Below are 8,592 nucleotides of genomic sequence, written 5' to 3'. Positions count from 1 at the left end.
TGAAAGTGCCAATCAGTTCCATCGGAGTGATTGTATTGTATGCTGAGCTGAAATAAAAAAACAAAACATTCTGATGTCCGTGTTGTTACTTTCAAGGTGTGTGAAGGCTAAGTGGAGGGCGGTGACACTTCTAATAGAATCAACAGCAGAATACAAAATCACCAAGGCAACAACACAGACATAACTGCAGCCACAAACATACATACTTAAGCAAAAGAGAGACTGCACAGATTGTATACACTGAATAAAACACACACAATGATACATTGCTTGGCAACGCAGTGCTTGTTAATGTTCTCATTTGAAGAGAGTGTTCAGTAGTTTCTTTGTTGTACTCACCTGTCTGAAGGCATTCTGCGAATCTTGAGCCCTGCAAAGTCCTCAACAATCTGCTTCAGGTTAAACTTCTCTGCGCATTAATTCTCAAACATAATTTAACCCGCCCACTTAACCCCTCTTTCCCTATATAACCAGTTATGTTTATTGTCAAAAAGAATAGCACACCACACTGAAGGTGAAGGTTTCTCAATGAACGTAGAAGTCACTGCTGGAGGATCCACCATGAGCATTTTTAGCAATTAGCATGTAAGCTAGATGCAGCATACACCTGTTGGTGATGCGACATTGTGGGTGTGTTAGATTTGAGCACTGAGCATGCTGGCCAGGTGGAGCATTAAACCACTGATTTAATAATGTAGACCTTTGTATCGATGCAGTACAAGACTTGTGATATAAAGTACTTATGTAAAAGTAAAATAACCGATAAAAAAAAAATACTCATGGTGACTGTCTGCTGTTTGCGTTGTATGTTTTTCTAATGGACTTTGATTCTGACAATAGAGAAGAAATTAACATAACTATATATTATATCATAACAGAATAAGTTGTCTTATTGTTGCTGTTCAAAATGTGTGATCATATAATATTTTTTTATCCACAACAAGTCACAAGTCACTGTCTCATCTAGTAAGTTACATGATTACACACAGTGAAGAAGAATCTCGTTTTTGAAGAATCTTTATTAATCACTCAAAAGACAAGAGAGATATTCTTGAAATTAGATACAGATAATTGTCAGTAAGAATGTCCCTAATAACATATATATAACGGATAACTGTCCATGACGTAACATTTCCACACAAAGCAAGTGTTAATTGTTTTCTTCTACTTTCTTGAATCTCCCCTTGCTTTTTAGGTAAAAAGCAAAAGTCATCAGACCCACTTTCCCGTTTCGGGTTCATAGTTGCGCTTAGGGCAACGCACACGTGGGGAGATTGCCTCTGGGACTGGCGCCAGAAGCGCAGGTGTCAGTCCGGGCGAAGGCGTGGACATGGTAGGCGGGGTCGCAAGCCGATGTGGCGACAATTCACATGTTGGCGAGGTCATGGATGGCGGGTGGCTTGACAGTTGTGGGGAAGCTGGGGCATTCGTCAGTGGCGACGTCGGTGGCAGTGGCGCCGAGGATTTGGCAGCAGGAAACTGGGATGTGGAGTGTAGATCGCGCCTGGAGGCGGGCAAGATGGGGGCTGGGTTTCGAGGAGAGACTGGCCGATGACAGGCGTGGCAGGAGTGTATCGCCTGAGGAAGCGTTGATTACGGAGAGTTAGGCGTCCGGACCCGCTGACCTTTACCAAGTACTGGTTATCGTCCCTCTTTTCCACTATTGCCCCTGATTTGTCCCATTTGGTTGGGTGCTGCCCCATCAGATTTTGGATGAAGACCCGGTTGCCATGAGAGAGTGGAGGGAGTGGACGAGCGTGCTCATTTAATGACTCCAAAGTGCGGGTGAACCTGGTGCGCAAGGCATCTTCTTTTGCTGACCAAGCTTCATGCCAGATCGGGTGGATTGATGGATTGTCAAACTTAGGGATGCGGTTCATGAAAGCAAACGCGTCACGCAGGGGCTTGCCAAATAGAACTTCCGCTGGAGATACGTTGCAATCCGGGTCTGGAGTGTTGCGGAGTTGGAGCATTGCGTGGAGCAGGTTGTCATTGTCGAGAGACCCTGTTGGACCAATGTTGGACATCAGAAGGCGTTTGGTTGTCTTAACTGCGACTTCGGCACGCCTGTTGGACTGAGGAAAGTATGCGGAGGATATCCGGCGGCGGACACCCCAGCGAGAAAGGAAGTCTGTAGTCACCGAGGCGGTGAACTCGGGGCCACCATCACTAGATAGTTCCTCGGGTACGCCGAATGTGGAGAAGAGGATGCGAAGGCATGCGATAAGATCAGCTGCGCCTGCTTGGGTCGTGCCGAACAGGGTTCTGAAAATCTCAACCCAGCCTGACAGACGATCCCCTGCAACCAGATAATGTTGGCCGCCGTAGTCGAAGAAGTCTGCGAACACTGACTCAAAGGGGGTGGATGGCACTTCAGAGGGAATGGTGTGGCAGCCTGGGATGGCGCGTTCCTTTTGCAGTCGCTGCATGTGTTGCGGGTCACGTGAATGTCTTCAGTTATACCAGGCCAGAACATGATTGAACGGGCACGTGACTCCATAGTGGAAGTACCCTGGTGGGCAGCATGAAGTGTCTGGAGAACCTCGGTCCTGGTACATTATGACACCATCGGAGACGTACAGCGACTTGCGGTGACTCCAGAAGGCGGCAACACCATCGGTGATACTGCGGCGGTCGGCGGGGAAACCAGCTTCAATCAAGTCCATCAGACGGTGCATGTTGGGATCGGTGGAAGTCTCATTGGGGAGGCGATCCCAGTACAATGCAGTGAACTCTTTGGCCTCTCGATGGATAGCCGCCACTATGGCACACTCTTCATCCTCCATAGTCGAGTGTATGTTGGCGCAGGAAGCTGGGTGACGACATGTTGCATCAGCTGCAAGGTTCGTCTTCCCGGGAAGGTAGTTTATCTCGAAACGCCAGAGGAGAGTCCATTGCTTTAAGCGAAACAGGCGGGTGTTGGTGATTTCGTCAAGGGTTCGGTCGCCCAGTATCTTGACTAACGGCTTATGATCAGTAACCACAAGCAAGTTGTTGCACCCTTGAGTGAAGTACTTGGTTTGCTCCAAGCCCCACGCTACGGCCAAGGCTTTGCCTTCAACTGGGGCGTACCATCGCTCAGCGGAGGAGAGGAATCTTGAGCCGGCCAAGGTGATTCGCCACCCAGTGCAGCAGTTGGGTAGTTTAGAGTTACAAAGCAGTGCTTTTGGGACAGGAAGTAGCCGATGCCTTGTTGTGACCAATCTGGGCGGGGGCAGGTCCGCTTGGAGATGTCAAAGATTTCCACACCCAAACGGATAGCCTCTACAATCAAAACTTTGGATGAGAGAAAGGACTCATTTAGATCAGGCATCCATTGAAATGTTTGCCTTGGGCTCAAAAAGGGCTTAAAGGGAGCCATTGTGTCGTGTAGCTGGGCATAGTTGGAGACCTGATTGACCAGCCTGAACCAGCTGCGTATGTCAGTGGTAGAAGTTGGGGTGGGGAAGTCATGGATGGCGTCCAGATACTTGGGCAGCGGTTCGATTGACAACTCTGAGATCCGGAAGCCGGCGAAGTCCACGGTTCTTTGTCCGAATTGGAACTTGTCAGGATTCAGCACAATGCCCGCTTGGCCTACACAAGCGAGGAAGTGAATGGTTCGCCACCAGTGTTCGTGCAGGTCATTGTCATAGTGAATAGTGTCGTCCACGCATCTCTCCTTTCGATCGAAGTCTGTTAAGATAGCGTCGAAACGGCGGTTGTAGCCATCGCCTGAAGAAAGGAAACCTTGCAGGGCTCTGGTGTAGCGCCATCTGCCGAAAGGAGTGATAGAGATGGTCAGGCGGCGATCAGACTTGCGAAGAGGGACACTGTGGTATCCATTCCAGGCATCGGTAACTGTCTTCCATGAGTCTTTGGGGATCTGACGCGCAAGGTGGAAAGGTGACTCTGAGGCGAAGGTCTCTCTTTTACAGTGTTTATTTAATGGGGAGAGATCGACTGTTCGTCGAGGAGTGCTTTCGTGTGACAACCATGCGGTGGCACCAAGTCACGGGCTCACCGTATGGCACTTTCTCGATAACTCCGAGGACTTCGTCCTTTAGAAGGTCATCGTTTACCAGCTTCTGCCAGTGCAACGGCAGGGAGGTTGGCGTGTAAACAGACTTAGGCGTTGCATCATCATTAAGGTGAATCTCAACCGGGGGTCCCACCATGGTGGGGAGGGTCGGGACATGTGTTTATTGTCGAGGAGGCGAAATGATCAAGCAGCCAATCTTTCACCTTCTGATTATTCTCCGGGATGCACTCAAATGGCAGTGTTGGCGGGTCATCAGGGACTTCTGACCGAGGAGGGCAGGAGCATGGTGAGTCTTGGTTGGTACGGGCAGAGGCACATCCTGCGTTGAGTGCTCGGTTGTTCTTGTGAGTGCTAGGTTTGGCAATCTGGGGCCGGGCTTCATGTAATTCACAAGCCGCCGACTCGTCGCCGACGGATGGAAAACTAGGCGACACAATGCCGAGGTCCACCATGGCTTCCCATGATAGGTAGAATCCCTGACAAGAGTTACTGACGTATACCATGGTGGCGCAAGAGAGCGGCTGCCCACGTGTCGATTTGCCAAGCTGCCACGCAGGCAATGTTGATGGGAGACTTGTTGGCTGCCGAGAGGTCTAGAGAGACGGGTATGAGGTCCTTCATGGAGAAACCAATCGCTAGGAACCCCTCCATTGACCAAAGGCAAGATTGCGTGGCAGAGTCGGCCAGAGCTGTGATAGTTGATGGCAAGATTTTAGAACACTGGCCGCCAAAGGAACAGTAGTCTGAGGAGTCTACAGACAATGTGAGCTTGACCTCCGGATGGCTGAGGGCCTTTACTTTCCGCCTTTGGTGAATATGTGGTGAGGGAGCCTGGTTGTAGAGGGTCACGGTCCCTTTGATGTGACGCCACGCTGTGTTGCCCCACGGTGAGCTTTCCGCCGTGCCAGGGGATGCTTCATCTGGTCGTCAGCGGTCCCAGTCAGTGACATAACTTGGGATACTATAGAGCCCACTTCATAAGCAGTAGGTGCTTTGTAGTTGCGTTGTCTGCGGCGCTGTGTTCTGTAACAGTCGATACAGAGTCCGTGGGGCCGGGTGTTCCATCCTTTAGTGCCTTCTGAGTACAGTGAGTAAAGTTTATTGCATTTAGGGCAGGGTGCAGTCTCGCTTCGCTGCGACATAGGATGCGGTTTCGCTGGGGTGGCTCTAGCGCGTTTTAAGGATGAGATACCTGACGTTGACGCTGCGGTAGGCAGGGCATTGCGTGCCATTTCCATAGACTCAACGAGCGATACCACGTCGTTTACTGCTCGTGTAAGGATCGAGTCGGCACCTAGGATCTCACGGCAGATGTCCAAGTCGTAGATCCCGGCAATGAGGACGTCACGGATCATATGGTTCGTGAAGTCGACGTCTGCGTCGCAGCCATGGCACTTGGTGGTGTATGAGCATGTCTCTGCTTTACCACGCATGCGTGCTGTGAACGATCTGACAGGTTCATCGCGCCCCTGTTGCATCTGAGTCAGCTCGGCTCGAAGGACGGCGGTGGCAACAGGGATGACAGCGAGCGTTCTCATGGCATCCAGGACTACTGCATGAGCTTTAGAAGTGATGTCCTGGTCCATTTTAAGTAGGTTGTCCCCTAAAGCGTTCCCGACACATTGGAAAAGCTGAGCTGATACTGACCCTGGAGAGAGCTGTGATCCGTCCTTGAAGACGTCCCATCGATGCTTGAACATGTTCCACTCCTCCCCAGATACCCCAATGTCAACTTTTGGACGGTCAAGCTTTGGGCCGGAAGAAGGCGCTCTGGCTTGAGGGATAGCGGCGTGGGAGGCGGTGTGGTTTCCGAGGAGTGCGCATGCAGCAGCCTCGGATACGTCCTGGGTTACGAAGTCGCATGTTGGGAAGGGGCAGTTGAGTATCATTGTTGATCTATGTTGAATGTATCTCACATGAAGAAGAATCTTGTTTTTGAAGAATCTTTATTAATCACTCAAAAATGTGAGAGATATTCCTGAAATTAGATACAGATAATTGTCAATAAGAATGTCTCTAATAACATATATACAATGGATAACTGTCCGTGACGTAACATTTCCTACACAAAGCAAGTGTTAATTGTTTTCTTCTACTTTCTTGATTTTATGAATTGTACCTTTTTCATTGTTAAAAATGCCACAGTGGTGAAAATCTCTCACTGGTAACTGTGAAACACAGAATGTCTACTTACTATTAAAGACTATTAAAGAAAAAGAAAAATCAGAATGTAGGTAATATAAAACCATGTAAGAAACCATGATTTGTGATTATAAACAAACCAAATAGGGTGCGGTATAACAATTGCATTTACATTGCATTGCAATAATTTATGAACAGATGTTTTTGTGCTTACTGCCAACACTCTTCTCTTCTGTTGTGCAGGACTCAGGTCCATTTGAAGCACAATTAAAGAAATTGCTCTGCAGATAGTGTTAGGGTTAGGACATTCAACTGCAGCGTTATTCATTGACGTTTAACTACTTCTCTCCACAGGACTCTGCCAGCCCAGTAGGTTTTCGTTTCTCTTGTTCTTAAATTATTTGATCATGATTTTGTGACTTTCAATTATGTAATCCTTGGAGAGAAATAACATGCTGTGAATCAAAATTACCATTCAAGCAAAACTTTACTTTTTAGAGGGTTGATTGCTGTTTCTACTCTGAGTCCAATTTTGCCAGACTTTCTCTGCAAATGCAAACGTGAATCCTTTAGATGCCAGCTCTGATATATATTTATATTAATGAAACTCTTAAATATGAATTGATTTGACTGACCTAACAGTGCCTAACATCATTTCAATATCATTCAACATAGCATCAAAGCTGCATCAATGCAAAACTAAAATGGAAGGATGGCATCTTATTTACACCGAACATTACACTGAAATTTGTACAAACCCGTCTTCTGGGAAAAGCCATTGTAGAGGCCAGGTAGAAATGCATCAATAATTCAGTCCCACATATCTCATATTTGACCTCATACAAAAATTCATTCCCTTATGTTGAACCAAGTTGAAGGAGAAATGAGAAAAAATACATGAAAGGAGTTGGTTTTGTAAAAAAAAGAAAAAGAAGTACAGCATCAGTATGAGAACCATGAAATATCACTGTTCCCTACTGCATCCTCACTCCACGTTGCGATTGATGGGATCACAGGCAACCTCGCTATCAAAAGAGAAATCTTAATAGTACAGCATGCCAGCAACGATTGGCATGCATTTTCTATGTTGTGTGAATGTGTATTACATTTAAGTGTTACTGAAATGTGTTGTTTTCTCTTTATTAGTAAAAAATCATTTGGACAGTTGATGTTGTCCTTGACTGTCCTTGAATGATAGTAATACCCAAAACTGTATAATCCCCCACAAGCATATAAAACAAATTCAGATTTTGAAAAAAGCTCTTAAACGTGCTTGTCAGAAACATGAATATTAAATATTTAGCCTTAAATGTCTTTCTGCATCACAAATGGTTTCATAATCCACTTAGATATCCCACATACAATAACCTATGTGGCATTACAAAGTGCCAGTGCATTTTGGAAAAGGTAATGCTTCTTAGTGGGGTTCCTCTTAGCAGAAGCAGTGCATTAAAATCTTGATATCCACACTAGTCCTATCATTAGTATTATTTCTGCATAATTTTCTGGTTGTTATATCAATTATCGAGGGCTCTAATCAACAGCACACGCCTGCAGGTACACTGGTGGGGATCTTTGAAAATAATGTGGAGTGATTAGAGGAGGTGCACGCTATATGAAAACGAAACAACAGTTTAGTACTCTCAGCGTGTAGTCAGTGATAGGTGTTGTACAAAATATCACAATGCCTCAAACTACCTCAAAATGGCAATAACACAGACACTTTGAGTTTTTGCCATTGTGTCCATGACAACCATTGTAAGCAAGGCATGTAATGACACAGCCTAAGAGTTGTTTCACAATAGGACATCAATTTGCTCATAGGACAATTGCAATAAGAGTATTTCACATTTCATTGTGTGAAATGAGCTGAATAATACATATTCAGCTGTGATTAGGTACTGTTGCGGTGGGCTTCGGTCAGTTTCTTTGTTTTCCAGTGTTTGGTCAATGTTCTACTGATATTAGCTCAGCTGCTGATTGAAAAGCATCAATATGTGAAGCTAAACTCTGGTAGGTGCTATAAAGAACATAATGTAAGAAGTCATTTATTCCGCAGGCAATTCCGCAGCATGGGAATTCTAGCTTGGCTCTCAAAAACACAAAATCTTAATTATTAACAGGTTTAAAAAAAAAATAATTTGTAGTCTTGATGAACAACAGTTCATGCATTCACCCAGCACTTCTCCGCAGAGCATTTTCGCTTATAAGCTGGCAACTCCACTGTGATGCCAAGAGTCTGAAAAGTTACTGCGCCTTTAGAGACAGCCAGGCTAGCTGTTTCCCCAGGTTCCAGCCTTTATCCTAAGATAGGTTAATCAGTCTTCTTGTTTAACTTTCTGAAATAAAACAAAAAGCGTATTTCTCAAGATACATTTGCGTGACTGTTTCTTTTATAACTACATATAGATAGTCCTCACCAACAAAAC

This window comes from Cottoperca gobio, chromosome 17, assembly GCF_900634415.1.
Source record: "Cottoperca gobio chromosome 17, fCotGob3.1, whole genome shotgun sequence".
NCBI lineage: Eukaryota > Metazoa > Chordata > Actinopteri > Perciformes > Bovichtidae > Cottoperca > Cottoperca gobio.
Note: the sequence above shows the minus strand (reverse complement) of the source record.